Source organism: Theropithecus gelada, chromosome 4 (genome assembly GCF_003255815.1).
Source record: "Theropithecus gelada isolate Dixy chromosome 4, Tgel_1.0, whole genome shotgun sequence".
NCBI classification, from domain to species: Eukaryota; Metazoa; Chordata; class Mammalia; order Primates; family Cercopithecidae; genus Theropithecus; species Theropithecus gelada.
The window spans coordinates 62,617,528-62,632,420 of record NC_037671.1 but is presented as its reverse complement, the minus strand read 5'-3'; the positions used below and the strand labels follow the sequence as shown (position 1 = coordinate 62,632,420).

The 14,893-nt window shown below is 36.1% G+C and overlaps 1 protein-coding gene across 2 annotated transcripts in view; it reads right to left on the bottom strand.

Annotated features, from left to right (window-relative positions):
* Positions 1 to 14,893, bottom strand: part of PHF3 (PHD finger protein 3) — an 85,703-nt gene that overhangs the window by 42,804 nt on the left and 28,006 nt on the right. Inside the window, exon 3 of one of the 2 annotated variants that reach the window (XM_025381907.1) lies at positions 75 to 267. The exons of the other annotated variant lie outside the window; for it this stretch is intronic. The gene's annotated coding sequence lies outside the window, so the exon portion shown is untranslated. The remainder of the gene's footprint in view (positions 1 to 74; positions 268 to 14,893) is intronic. 2 annotated transcript variants of the gene reach the window in all.

Below are 14,893 nucleotides of genomic sequence, written 5' to 3'. Positions count from 1 at the left end.
TTGATCAAGTCACTTAACCTCTCTATCAGTTTCTTTATCTCTAAAACGAGAATAACAATACCTGTCCTACCTACCTCACAGGGCTGTTGTGAGGATCAAGTGAGATGATGTATGAGAACTCACTCTGTAAACTTTAGAGCACTATACAAATGTTAGTTATTATCTTCATCCTAGGGGTTAGAAGGAACCTCAAGGAGTTATCTAGTCCTCATCTTTGTGTCCAAGTAGAACTTCATTTAAAAGAGCTCAACAAGATAGTGGTCTATCCTAAAATTTAAAGAGAACAAAATTCTTCATAAGTTTACTTTTAAATGACACAATTTTTTTTGAAGAGCAATTTGACAACAAACAGAATCATGAAACTGCTCATATGCTTTGATCAAAATAAATTTAAAAAGAGAGGAAAGAATGGATTGTGAAGAAAAATGCTGATCAGAAAATACAGTGTGATCCTCGTTAGAAACAAACACACAAATAAAATGCCTGCGTATGTACATTTAGATAGAAAAAAAAAAGAATGGCAGAAAACAGATGAAAATTTTACCAGTAATCATAGGCAGTAATTCTTATCCATAAACAGATAAGAATATATCTTTTTCCTATTTTCCAAATTTCCTGCTATAAGCATGTATTATAAAAGTAAAAATAGAGCCCATGCTTTTAACCATTATGCTATGCACTAAAAGTTTGGAGAATATGCTTTAGAAAAATTAATCAGGATTCATTTAAGATATAATCTGCATAAAAACAGGTAGGAAGTCCAGTTAGGTATTCCAACATGATGGAGTATTTGTTGCCACACATTCACATACATCCTCAGGTTTTTGTTGTTTTTATTTTATTTTATTTTATTTTTAAGACGGAGTCTCACTCTGTTGCCCAAGTTGGAGTGCAGTGGTGTGATCTTAGCTCACTGCAATCTCCACCTCCAGGTTCAAGTGACTCTCCTGCCTCAGCCTCCCAAGTAGTTGGGAATACAGGTGTGTGCCATCACGCCCAGCTAATTTTTGTATTTTCAGTAGAGACGGGGTTTTGCCATGTTGGCCAGGCTGGCCTCAAACTCCTAACCTCAGGTGATCCGCCTGCCTTGGCCTTCCAAAGTGCTGGGATTACAGGCATGAGCCACTGCACCCAGCCTCAAAAAAGTTTTGACATTAGATTGCAGGTCTACTAAGTTCCTTTAAATACGCAAATTTTAAGACTACTTTTCATTAATTCTGTAGAAAGGCATACATATATATAGTATATACATTACAAAGATGTATAAGAAACATTAATAGGAAAACCGCAACAGACTGTTCAATCGTGATTATCTTTAGTTGTAAGGAATTTTGCCATTGCTGTTGTTTTTTAACCTTCACTATACTTTCTCTGAGTTTTCCAAATTTTCTATAATGAGCATGTATTCTACAATGTAAACAGGAGAAAAAAGAACCATCCAAAATAGAAAAACAGACCAGGAGGAAAGCCTGATTAATAGTGTTTGTTGACAAGGAGTGAAGTCATGTAATGAATTTTAGAGCTATATTACAAAGCAGAATCAACAGGATTTAGCAAGCCAAATCCAAAGGCCAATTATCAGGTTTTAAATTATTCCATTTCCTAGCAACATCTGACATAGCTGATTCCTCTCCACTTTCTGAATGTTCATTTTTTTCGCTTCACTTCTGGGATATCACATCCTCCCATTTCCCTAGCCACTTGTCAACAGCCTTTGATAAAGCCTTTTCTTCCTGCCGACATCTACATATTGAAGGATCCAACAGTTCAGTCCCCCCATCTTTCTTCTTTATCTACACTCATACTCACGTATCCCTTTCACACTCACTTATCCCTAAGGTGATCTTATCCCGGCCCATCTATACTCTGATTCCCACAGGTATCTTCTCCAACCCAAAACTCATGAGACCTTCAGAAGAGTGTAATCTGACATCTTCATTAAGTTGTCCAATAAGTACCTCAAAGTTAACATACCAAAAATAAACACTGATTCTATCAATCCTCCCTCCCCCTCAAAAAACTGTTCCTCCCAAGGTATTCAGAGTAAATGGCACCTCCAATCACCTAGTTCAATTCTAAAACTCAAGAACTGTCCTTAGCTCCTCTCCCCATATCTGACACATCCAAGCTATCAGCATATCCTGCTAGCTTTATCTTCAAAATGTATCACACATCTGACCAGCTAACATTCTACTCCCAAATCACCATCTCTCATCAAGACTGTAACAGCCTCCTAGTGTCCCAGGTTTCTCTACTGCCATCCCTTCTCCCCTGACAGTTTATTCTCCACACAGTTATCACTGTGATCCTTCTAAAATATTAAGTCAGATCACGTTAATATTCTTCTGTTCAAAATCCTCTAAAACCTTCCCAACACATTTAGACATAAAGCCCAAAATCCTAGCCAGGGCCCATAGGGTCTAACAGGATCTTCTCCTGCCAACTTCTTTGACTTCATCTCCTCCCCCTGCTGATTCACTCTCCTGCAGTCACAATGGCTTTTCCTGAACACAGAGAAGCATAAGCCCATCTCCGGGTTTTTGCACTTGCTATACCCTCTGCATGAAGGCTCTTCTCCCAATACCCATAACTCATTATTTCCCTTCATTCAGATTTTACTTAGATACCATCTTCTCAGAGAAACCTTCCCTAACCACCTTATGCAAAACAGTACATATTTCCATTACTGCCTACGGATCCTTAGCTACTTTATCCTTTAAAATGTTTCTCTATATGACATTAAGTATCTGTCTGACAGTCTTCTCCACCAGAGCATAAGCTGCACAGGTAAAAACCTTTGTCTCTTACTTGTGGCTGAATCCCCAGAATCTAGAATCACAACCTTGTATATAGTAGGTATTCCAGAAAATATCTGCTGAATAAAAGCATTACGGGGAAAGACAGATTGGGAGAACTTAAACCTTGATAAGTGAGAAAAAAAATGTTTCTATTGAACAGACAGAGAATTTGGAAAGAACAAATTTGGAAGTAACATACTGACTTCACTTTTTTGATATATTGATGATATGAAGGAAAAAGATCAGACCAAAGATGCGTGAAGATAAAGCAACATCACAAAAATTTCATAGTAGTGGGAATCAGGAAGGCTAACTGCAACCCAAAGAACAAATAAAGGAGAGAAATCCACTAGTTTGACACACAAAGCAGAGAATCAGATGAGTAGGAGTTAAGGAGTAAGTAAATGAAGAATGACAATAATTGTAGTCGCTTTTAAGTTTAATGGAGAAAAGTGGAGAGAAGGAAATGGACAGAAGAGGGAAAAATCAACAGAGATCTGACAATGTTTATATGTGCCAGAAAATAACTTGGAAGGTAAGTGATGACTTGAGGTTCTATCCCTGAACAACCTCTTGGTCGACAATCTACAATTAGAATAACTAAGACTGCATTTAGGATGTTTCTCAAGGAAAGATTTCCAAGCATGCATCTTTTTTTGAACTCCTGCTCCTCCTGACAACACACTTCCTTCAACTCAAAAATCCATTTCTACATTAAATCAAGCTCTACATTGCCTTCAGAGTTTCCAGAGTTCTCATGCTGAACAAGAGCCCCAACAACAGAAGCACCTCCAGTATGTTTTTTCTTCCCTTGTATATTCCAGAACTAGGTACTAGGTGCCATTCTCATTTTTATCCCCAAGTCTGAAACTTAATGCCAACTTTATAACAGAGGAAATAACTGACCTAAAAGTAGTTAAGCTGAGTTTGACCTTTGCGCTGCCAGCATAATTATCACATAACAAATGTAAAAATTCCCTACTAGTCCTCCCTTGTAATTCTCCCTTTTGTGTGGTATTAAAGTGATTTAAACCAATCCCTATTGTTGAGAAATGGAATAAATTTAACCCCAAATGGTTTTAAAATTTTGACATAAAGTCCATGATCATACTCAGAAATCTCTTCGAGCCTGATTTTACATCACATTAAAATTCCTCCCATCTCAACCCCAAATTGTCCTAATTAAACTTGCTTAAGTGAAGTCCTCCTGACATTGCTACTATTTTAACTCCAGACTATTTAAATTAAACCTATCTTTTTGGAAAGGGGACAAATGAGATAAAGAGAATAAAATCAAATCATTCAGAGTTAAATTTATTGCACTGCTCAACAATAGAGATTTGTTTAAATCACTTTAATACCATACAAAGGGGGAGAATGACAAATCAGGAATAGAAGGGAGCTCTTCACATTTGGAATGCCTTAATTATGCAGGCAGCACAAAGGTCAACCTTAGCTCAACTATTATACTTCTATGTCAGTTATTTCTTCTATTACAAAGTTGGCAGTAAGTATCAGACTTGAAGGGGAAAAGAACATATCTGTGCAGTATCACAACAATAAAGAATAGTTACCTATTTTATATGGCTTGTGTTTTTTAAGTATAAGAAAATATGTGAACAACTCCTCTTAACAGAACCCCTATAGCTTTGCCCTCTAACATCACAGAAGACCATCACTCTCTACTTGGCCACCCTTTGGTAAGACTTCTTTCCTTCATGGATGAGTCACAGATTCACCCCCAAAAGAGGCTGAGGCATGATACACTCCATCGAGTTGTATGTCACATACAATTAACTATTTGGGAATGAATTTATCCCTGTAGATATTATCACGTTCTTAATTTGAAAAAAATAAACAATGCTATATAAATAATGCTTTTCTTCCCCTCTTCTATTCCTTCCTTACGATACATTTTAAAACACAGGTTCACTGAGTCGAAGATGGTATACATACACACACACACATATACGGTGTATATACACACACATATATGGTGTATACATACACACACACGTATGTATATCTATAAACATACATACATGTATATATACACAAATATATGTATTCATTTGTCTTAGATATCATCAAATGTTTCTCCAAAAATATAAAATATTTACAGTGCAAAGAGCTTCATATTAAGTCTCAAGAACTCATTAGCACTAATTTCAGATTTAAAAAAAAAAATGGGGGTTACTAAAAAAGCTTGAATACTTTGTGGATTTATATACTGCCTTTTTGTATGTCTTTAAGTTTGTCGGTTATTAAGTCAAATTTAAAATTTCCCTATTAATTCTTAAGTACTTTGTATAAGGGAAAAGAGCTTCTATAAAAGAGCAACGAATTTGGCTGCCCAGGAATGGCAGCTTTACCAGATACAGCAAAAGCCACACCTATCCTTTGACTGAATGTTTTTCTCTGCAGTATGACTTCAGTCTAAACCATGCAAACTCTAAAGACAGATAAGATCAAATACTTGGCTCCTGTCAACTCCCTTACCTTTATGGTTAACAGGAGGAGATATTCACCTTTTTGGTACAGCCACAGTTTAGTGCCCATTTGCTACTTGTTCTTACCTGGTAGATCAGACTTTCAGTTGAAAGGTAATGGGATGCTTTTGCTTAGAAACGGCCTGGCAGGCATTCCAGTCTCAGGTGGGTACCCTGCCCCTTTGATTTTTCAAGGAACCCTCAGGCCCATCCTTGAAGAAAACATAAGGATGTTTTGCAAGTTTCTAGTAATCTGAGCCAGAAATTAGAGATCAATTTATTGATTGTTGTAGAGGTGAAGGATCAACCTTAACAAACAGACAAAAGGCTGAAAGAAGTGAGCTGGGTCTTGCTTATCCTGATATTAGATGTTCCATGGAATATGCAGTCGAAGCTAGAGAAGGATGAAAAGAAAGGGTGATTTTTTTTTTTTAATGTTTTGGGGGTTGATTTTCTCCTATGGTTATCCTGAGTTGGGGTTTATAAGGCAGCACAGGCTGCCTAATGCTGCTTTTTTATGAACTGAAATCACTTTGGGATATTTTTTCTGCAACACTGGAAAACTATTTAAAAACAAAAAATACTTAAGCAGATATCTGTATCTTTTCAATCCTTTTCTAAGAGACAATCTTTATTGGGTCTATACCTCCATACTTGAGCTTGCTAGAGGCGCTGCTTCCGCTGTTAGCCATGTTAAAGTGTTAATCCTGCACATTTGTTAATACAAGATTGTTGACATAAAAAAAAAAAAATCCCAAGCATAGACAAAACAAATAATAAGATAGTGTTAAAGGGAAAACTTGAAGAGAAATAAATTTAAAGGAGCTTAACTGAGCAGTGAACGACTCATGAATCGGGCAGCACCCAAAATCACAGCAGATTCAGAGAGACTCCTAGGGTGCCTCGTGGTCAGAACAAATTTATAGACAAAAAAGGGAAGGGAACTGACATAACAGAAATCGGCAGTGAGGTACAGAAATAGCTGGATTGGTTACAGGTTGGCGTTTGCCTTATGTGAACAGTTTGAACACTGTGTTCAACTGTGGTTCAAGTATGGCCACTGGGATTGACCAGTACTTAGCTATTGTACAGGCACATACACCAGGTTAGGTTTCCAATCTTGTCTGCCTATTAAGCTAGGTTATGGCTCATCCACAAGCACTCAAATATAGAAGTAGAGTCCTTCTCAGGCATATTTAGTTTGCTTTAACAGTAGATATCCTATCATGTAACCACAAACCATACCTGTGGAAAACAGAGCAGTAGAAACCTAACCATAAAATATGATCTTTTAATTTCATTAAAGGAGTATCTAACTATAGGACATTACAATAAAGGCAACAAATGTATAAAAGTGTTTTTTAAGCTACCAAGCAACATTATGAAATTAAGAAAAAAAAAAAAAAAATACACATTCCAAATTTTCATTTGGATTAGCTCTGTCTGCCCTATGTGTATAAAAACAGGCAGAAAAGAGGCACTTGGCCAGACACTAGCCAATTCTAGAAAACCTACAGTGAGATAAAGTATACACTCTGTTAATATGAGTATGTGTGTCTGTGGAGAAGGGGAGAATACTTTATGAATTGCTTCTTAATTGTTTAAATATTATTTTTATTTCTTAGATTTTCTTTATGCAATAGCACATGAAAAAGTTACTGTCTCATAGTTCATTTATTTATACGGCCCATTAATTACATACTTGGTTCAGTAAAAAACTGTAAATATGGTCCGGGCACGGTGGCTCACACCTCCCAGCACTTTGGGAGGCCGAGGCGGACAGATCACAAGGTCAGGAGATCGAGACCATCCTGGCCAACATGGTGAAACCCCAACTCTACTAAAACTACAAAAATTAGCTGGGCGTGGTGGTGCGTGCCTGTAATCCCAGCTACTCGGGAGGCTGAGGCAGGAGAATCACTTGAACCTCACTGGAGTCGGAGGTTCTAGCGAGCCAAGATGACACCACTGCACTCCAGCCTGACAAAAGAGGAAGACTCTGTCTCCAAAAAAACAAAACAACTGTAAATATGAATGTAATTATGTAAACACAACCCTCGGAGATACTAGAACTATTTAGTAACCATGAATTACTTTAATCTGATAAACTAAACATCATTTTGAGTACACTTCATTTGCTATTTCTCTGCTTAAAACGTACTTTACTTGCCTAGGATTTTCAAAAGGCTGGCCACTACAAGTATCTCAGCATGCAGCTACTCTCAATGTTAGAGAGAGGCCCACCCCCTAGTCCAAGTCAAATAAACCATGACCTCTGCCACCAAAAAAACAATTAGACATTTTCTATCACTTTATAATTTATTAGGTTGATGCAAAAGTAATTGTGTTTCTTCCCACTGAGAGTAATGGCCAAAGTCGCAATCAATTTTGCACCAACCTAATACTTGCAAGCTCCATGAGGGCAAGGACTTTGTCTCAAACACCACTCCATCTTCCAGCACTGGAAACAGTCTGGCATATGATAGGTATGAAATAAACATTTGTTAAACAAACAGTACAGTACCAATCACTTTAATCTCAAAGCAAATCATTATACCTTACATATGATTGTTGTAAATTGCTGATTCCTGGAATGTTATTTAATGAAAATCACGTTACTGTAAAACAGGAATAGGTTTAAAAAAAAAAAAAAAAAGGTTCAACTATCTTATAATATGGATCTCATTATTATTCACTGAGTTTCACATTCTAATAAGTCAATTCCCAACTAGGCACTTTGTTCTGTAACATTTCAGTTGCATTTACTCAAACATATGAAAAAAACAGACACATACAGGACCACCCAGAGTTCTCAGAGAATCACATTAATTTTTTCAGTAAGTAAGAGAGGCCAGGAAAATGAGTTGAACAATTAACAGCCCTAATTTGTAGTAGCCCAGGAAGAGACTATTATGGTACTATACGCTCCACTAACTAGAACTCCCCAAGAGCAGGAATTTGTTATTCTTTTGTTTTCTGATGTATCACTAGTGCTAGAACAGCAGCTGGAACATAAAATACTCCGTTTTAAAACACAGCTTAAATGAACAAATGCATGAGTGCATACAAAAATATCATGGCTCTATCTCGAGAGATGAGAACCTCCATGTTCAACTAGACTCAAATCAGGAAGTTATCCTCAGCAATCAAAAGAAATAGAATAAAACATCTCTACACCATCACAGTAGTGTTGACTAACCCATGCAGTTAGGATGATAGTTTAGAAAGCACGGATGAGAAGGAAGCATCCAAACATGGAATAACCAAATAACTACAAAAAAAGCTGCTCACTCAAAAAGACAGAATTAGTAGCATTTTTTCAGGTGTATGCCTAGGAATCAAAGTCTCCTTTTAAGAGTATAAAAAAGCCTCTATAAAAGGAACTTTCATCAAATATATTACAGAGATTAAAGATATGAACCTGAATGGAATAAAAAAAGTCAACTCTGCAATAAATTTGGAACACATAAGAGAACTATTACAACTTGGAAAACACAATTCTGATAAACATACCTAGGTAAATGTCATAACTTAATGAGGAAAAAATTAGTATTATATGTATTTAGCCTTGAAACAACAGTAAAATGTATCTTGCTCCATTCTATAATGTAGGTTTAAAAGTCAGTAAATGCTTCCTGTTATCTTCCAGAAGTTTCTCTGGCCTCTTATGAACAGTTGAGAATGGGTAATCCTTTACATCAAGTTCACGTCAGTTAGCTTTCCAACTCTAGAGCCTTCCTCAAGAAAAATCAAGTATATAGAAACCCTCAGTGAAAACCTACTTTAATATGGTTTATTTCTGTCCATGTGTTTTACATATATACACACCTTTATAAGTAGTCTCTTATTTTTATTTCACATATTTCTAATAACTCAAGTTTCCTGGCCTCTCACAATTAGATGAATGGATCGAATATTCTAGATGTTTGAGAAAGATAAAGTAGGAGGTCCTAAGACGGTATTATAAAAAGAGGAGAAACACATCATTCAAAAGCAATTTTTTCCTAGTGTATTTGGCCCAGGCCCAGTTAATACAGGGACCAAAAGCCTTACCTACAAAAACGGTACCTAAGGACGTTGCTAATAAGTAATAATACAATCATTTGTTTCCCAAGACTACTAAATCAACAGTTAAAAGCTAAATTATGTTCACTATACTGCTTTAAAAAGGAAGAACTATCAATATACTTTTTTAAATGTCAGTTTCTTGAGGATTTATTTACAATAATTATTTTCCTAAATCATCACAAGAATGTTTCTATATTAAAGCCAAGATTGCTTTGTCCACTAATCAAGGTCATTTATTTGACAATTTTCCTGTCACCAGTGTGTATCAAATTTAATTTAAAGCATTTCATCAACATTCAACCTTAAGCTAAGGAAAAAATTTTCTACCAAACCTTCACAACCGATCAGTTAATTTCCAAGCTGACCTCCTTTTACATATTTCATGTGCTTTTTGAAGTTGCATATCAAGAAATCTTATACTGAAATTGACTGTAATTATACATGCAACAGAGGAAAATATGGTCCTAAGGCCAAAATTAAAAATCACAGAATGAAAAAAATCAGCAAGCACTTTTAGAAGCATTCTGCCTCTGTAACGGTAACAAAACTATGCAACAGAACATGCATTTAAAAGTACATCTCACTGACTACATTGTGAGGTGATTTGGTTAAAAAAAAAAATTTGAGCATCATAAGGAAAAAAGCAATGTGACATATATATTTTTTCAATCTATTAACTCATTATAACCATCAAAAAGGAAAGAGGGCCAGGTGCAGTGGCTCAAGCCTATAATCCCAGCACTTTGGGAAGCCCACGCGGGACAATCACTTGAGCCCAGGAGTTCAAGACTAGCCTGGGCAACATGAAGACCCCATCTATACAAAAACGAAAAAAAAAAAAAAAAATTAGTAGGTGTGATGGTACACATCTGTGGTCCCAGCTACTTGGGAAGCTGAGGCAGGAGGATCACTTAAGCCCAGGAGGTGGAGGATCACTTAAGCCCAGGAGGTCAAGGCTGTAGTGAGCCACGATCACGCCACTGCACTGCAGCTGGGCAACAGAGTGACAGCCTGTCTCAAAAAAAAAAAAAAAAAAAAAAAAAGGAAAGTCAAAAAAACCATTTGCCACCTCTGGCACTAGCAGTAATCATTTCACCAAAACTCCTTACTCTGAAAGATCATTCCTCCAACTCCTAACTTTGAAATGTTCATTCTTTCCTTCTAATCTGCCTCTTCAGTAGGAACTGTAAGCAACCAGGTAATGAAACAAAACTTTTCCTTACCAGAATGCCAGCAAATAAATGTAAAAGAAAAGTTAGATATAGAAAGCCATCACTTCACTACAACTGATTCCAGCGAATATCATCATGGATGCATAAAACCATTAGGAAAAACGCTGAAGAGGAACTAAATATTTTCATATTGCCAAAGCTGCATCTCTGTGTAGATTACTTGCCATCTCAAGTATTTAGGAAGAAGAGATTTTGCTCTCACCACCTTAACCCAGTAATCCAATTTAACATCGAGTCAGATGATAAACATTCTAAGACGTGACATTATACAGCTTTACCTACGAAGTTTTCTGAATGCCAAATATGTTTGACTCTAATCAAGCTATTAAACCTAATTTCCAACTTGCAGAAAATACAATTTAAAAAATCTAAAACTCAGGATGTTGCTAAGAGACCTTTGTTTCCTAAGGAAAAAATTAGTATTATAGGCATTGGGGACAAATGACTAATTTGAACTTGGACAGGATATTAGATGATACTTGGAAATTGTTTCTTAGGTATAGTTATGGTACTGTTACGTATAAGTCCTTTTTGGGAAGATATATGATGAAGTCTAACTAAATGGGTAGACTCGATGGATGAACAGCTGTTGAATATTGGTGATGACTAAATGTGAGGATACTGTACTTTGTTTTTCAGTATGTTTTAAATTTTTAAAATACAAAATTAAATTTAAAAAATTTTTAAAGCTTAAAATAACAAGTATCCTTAACCAGGTATCTAAATAGCATATATCTGATTTACAGTCTACTTTGTTCCAAAACGTATTTAAAGTTTAAAGTGTCTTTTAAAAGGACATACAGTCAACCCTCCAAATCCATGGGTTCTTCATATGTGAATAAAACCAACGGCAAATCAAAAATATTTGGGAAGGCTGAGTATGGTAGCTCACGTCTGTAATCCCAGCACTTTCATAAGCCAAGGTAGGAGGATTGCTTGAGCCCAGGGGTTCAAGACCAGCCTGGGAAACTTAGGGAGACCCCGCCTCTGCAATCCCAGCACTTTGAGAGGCCAAGGCAGGCAGATCACTTCAGGTCAGGAGTTCAAGACCAGCCTAGCAAACACAGTGAAACCCTGTCTCTACTAAAAATACAAAAACTAGTTGGGCATGGTGGCACATGCCTGTAATCCCAGCTACTTGGGAGGTTGAGGCAGGAGAATGGCTTGAACCCGGGAAGCAGAGAGTGCAGTGAACTGAGATTATGCCACTGCATTCCAGCCTGGGCAACTGAGCAAGGCTCCATCTCAAAAAAAAAAAGGAGGGGGACAATGATGTCTGTATGAAAAATGTACAGACTTTTTGTTCTTGTCATTATTCCCTAAACAACACTGCACCACAACTATTTACACAGCACTTACACTGTATTAGGTATAATTCAAAGATGATTTAAAATATATAGGAGGATGTGCACAGGCTATATGCAAATACTACACCACTTTATACCAGAGACTTGAACATATGAGTATATTGGTATTGTGGCAGGCAGAAGTCCTGGAACAAATCTCCCATGGATACCGAGGAATGACTCTACAATATAAGGGAATGTTTTAAAAGAAAAAAAATGCTGACAAAAACTAAGTAAATATATGTATTAAAGATTATTAAAATATTTATGCCACATATATATGTAAATACATATATACGTAAAAAACTAAGATGAACAAGGATAATGTCAGTACCCAGAGTAAGTTATAAATATTTACTTTTACTAGGCGTTCCCTGATCTCATAGAGACAAAGTCAAAGTTCGTCAGGCATTCAGCAGAACTTTTTATGGAGAAACACATGAAAAAAACAGTCAGTATACCTTAAAAAGATACTAACTCTAAATTGGTCACTCTTTCAAAAGACATCCTTATTGCAGCTTTTATTAGACTTTATACATTAAGCAAATCATTTCCTAAGGTGGTGTGTATAACTAAAGGGGTAGACATGACAATCAATCTATGATTAAATACTACCTAAAAATTAAAAAGAAATCAAACTTAACTAACATTTAATCAGATTGCCACTAGTATCCTTGATTAATACACGTCAATTTATCCAAAAGGAAGGATACTGAAAGAGTAAAAATTCCATAAAGTAGAGAGGAATTGATACCCTTAATGCATTTGTTTGGCTTCAGCACTTTGCATTGTTACAGAATGTCATTAATATAAATACAGTGACTTTTATACTAAAAATACTTTGTAAAACAGTAGACTGTTTACAGTAATTTTAGGTCAGGTGCGGGAGCTCATGCCTGTAATCCTAGCACTTTGGGAGGCTGAGGTGGGTGGATCACTTGAGGTCAGGAGTTCGAAACTAGCCTGGCCAACATGATGAAGCCCCGTTTCTACTAAAAATACAAAAATATTAGCCAGGCGTGGTGGCAGGCACCTGTAATCCCAGTTACTTGGGTGGCTGAGGCAGGAGGAGAACTGCTCGAACCTAGGAGACCGAGGTTGCAGTGAGCCAAGATCACACCACTGCAGTCCAGCCTGGGCAACAGAGCAAGACTCTGTCTCAAAAAAAAAAAGAAAAAAACCACCACAAAACAAAACAGTAATTTTAATGAAATGGGAAGTGATTATTAAAATCTTTATGCCACATAAAAATTCTCCATTAATTCACAGCAAAGGCCTTAAAAGAGCTATTATACTTAATAAATTACACATTTTTGTTTTACAAAATAAATGTTCTACAAATGAGACAAGTGTTACAAACATGCTGGCCTTTTCTATTATAAGCAGATGTGATAAGTCATATGAGAAAATAGACACCTTTCATCTGTCCCTTCTAGATAAAATGATATTTTAGTGATAAGAAAGAAAGAAACTCTTTTCTTACTTTAAAAAGAAAAAACACGGGCTAAGAAAATTGATGTTTAGGTATGTTTTCACTGTTATGTGATATCTGGCTAAAAATGAAATGAGGCACTTAAAAAAAATGTTTTTAATCTGGACATTTAAAAATTTTCCTACACAAAAAAAAAGTTCAGTGAATTTTGATCTTATATGGTAATAACTATTTAATGTAACCACTTCCTAGTAGTTTAAAAGAACAACAAGCACACTGAAAGATGGCAGAAATGTTCTAATTAACTAAAATAAAAGCTTTTCTGTATTTAAAACAAAAAAAAAACTAAGATTATAACTTAGTAACTAGAGCCTACAATAAATTTCTTCCATTTAAATGCATGTATAATCGAGTTATCTTTTTCAGCTATGATAGCCATTAAAACCCAGTATCAAGCTCAATTTGGAACCAGGTATGTAAAAAATTAGATCAAAATAAGATGAAATTTCCAAAACTAATTAAGCATGTGCAATCATAATGCATTCCAAGTTAAGTTCTTATACAACTAATAATTTTCCTTAATAATTTGAAAAGTATAAATATTTTATCTATGGCTCAACATTTTAAAATATTTAATATCTACTGTATTTGTTATGCAAAATACATTAATACAGTAGAATAGTAAGACAAGTAATATAAACACATGTAAAAATACTGGTGTGCACTCAAATGTCTTATATATAAACATGTACAATCAAAAAAGTTTGCTTACCTTACCTTAATGAAATATCTCCAATACACAAGTAGCAATTTTGACACCCATCTCCTTCAGAGTAAAACAAGAATTCAATCTCCCTCTAAAATTTCTGATACAAGCAAATGATCATGCTCTATGAACAGAGAACTGGGCTTTATCTGATTCCCAAGTTCCATTTGTTAGGGAGGACATACAGATACACAGTCTAGAAGTCTTTGACAAGTGAGGCAGGATGAGCTCCGAAAACAGGCCAAGTAGTCAAACGTGGGTCCCAGGATGACCAGCGAGCTAGGAAAAGGTACTGATCTCAGATTCCTCACAGACTGAGCTATAGAAATTGTACTTGAAACTGCTAGCTGTTGCCCAATAACCATTCAGCCATTCTTCCTCATTTACTGGAATTCCTAATATTTAGCTGGGGACATGGTTACCCAAAATAAAAATGACACTTTCCAATCTACCTTACTGATAGCTGTGGTTACTAAGGTGTGGCCAATGGGATGTGAGTAGAAATGAACATACAACTTTCAGGATACGATTTTAAATCAAGGAGATATTACCTTTCCCTCCCCTTTTTTACTGAGTGGCATCAGTATCTGATAGCTGCAGGGACCATCTCAAACTATGCAATAAAGGCGGAATTAGTGATCACACATGATAGTGCAAGGTAGAAGGAGTTTGGGTCCCTGGCACTGTCCTACTCCATACTAGCTCTCAGTCACTTCCTTCTGAGCCACTGCATGACAAAATAAATTAATTTCTTTATACCAC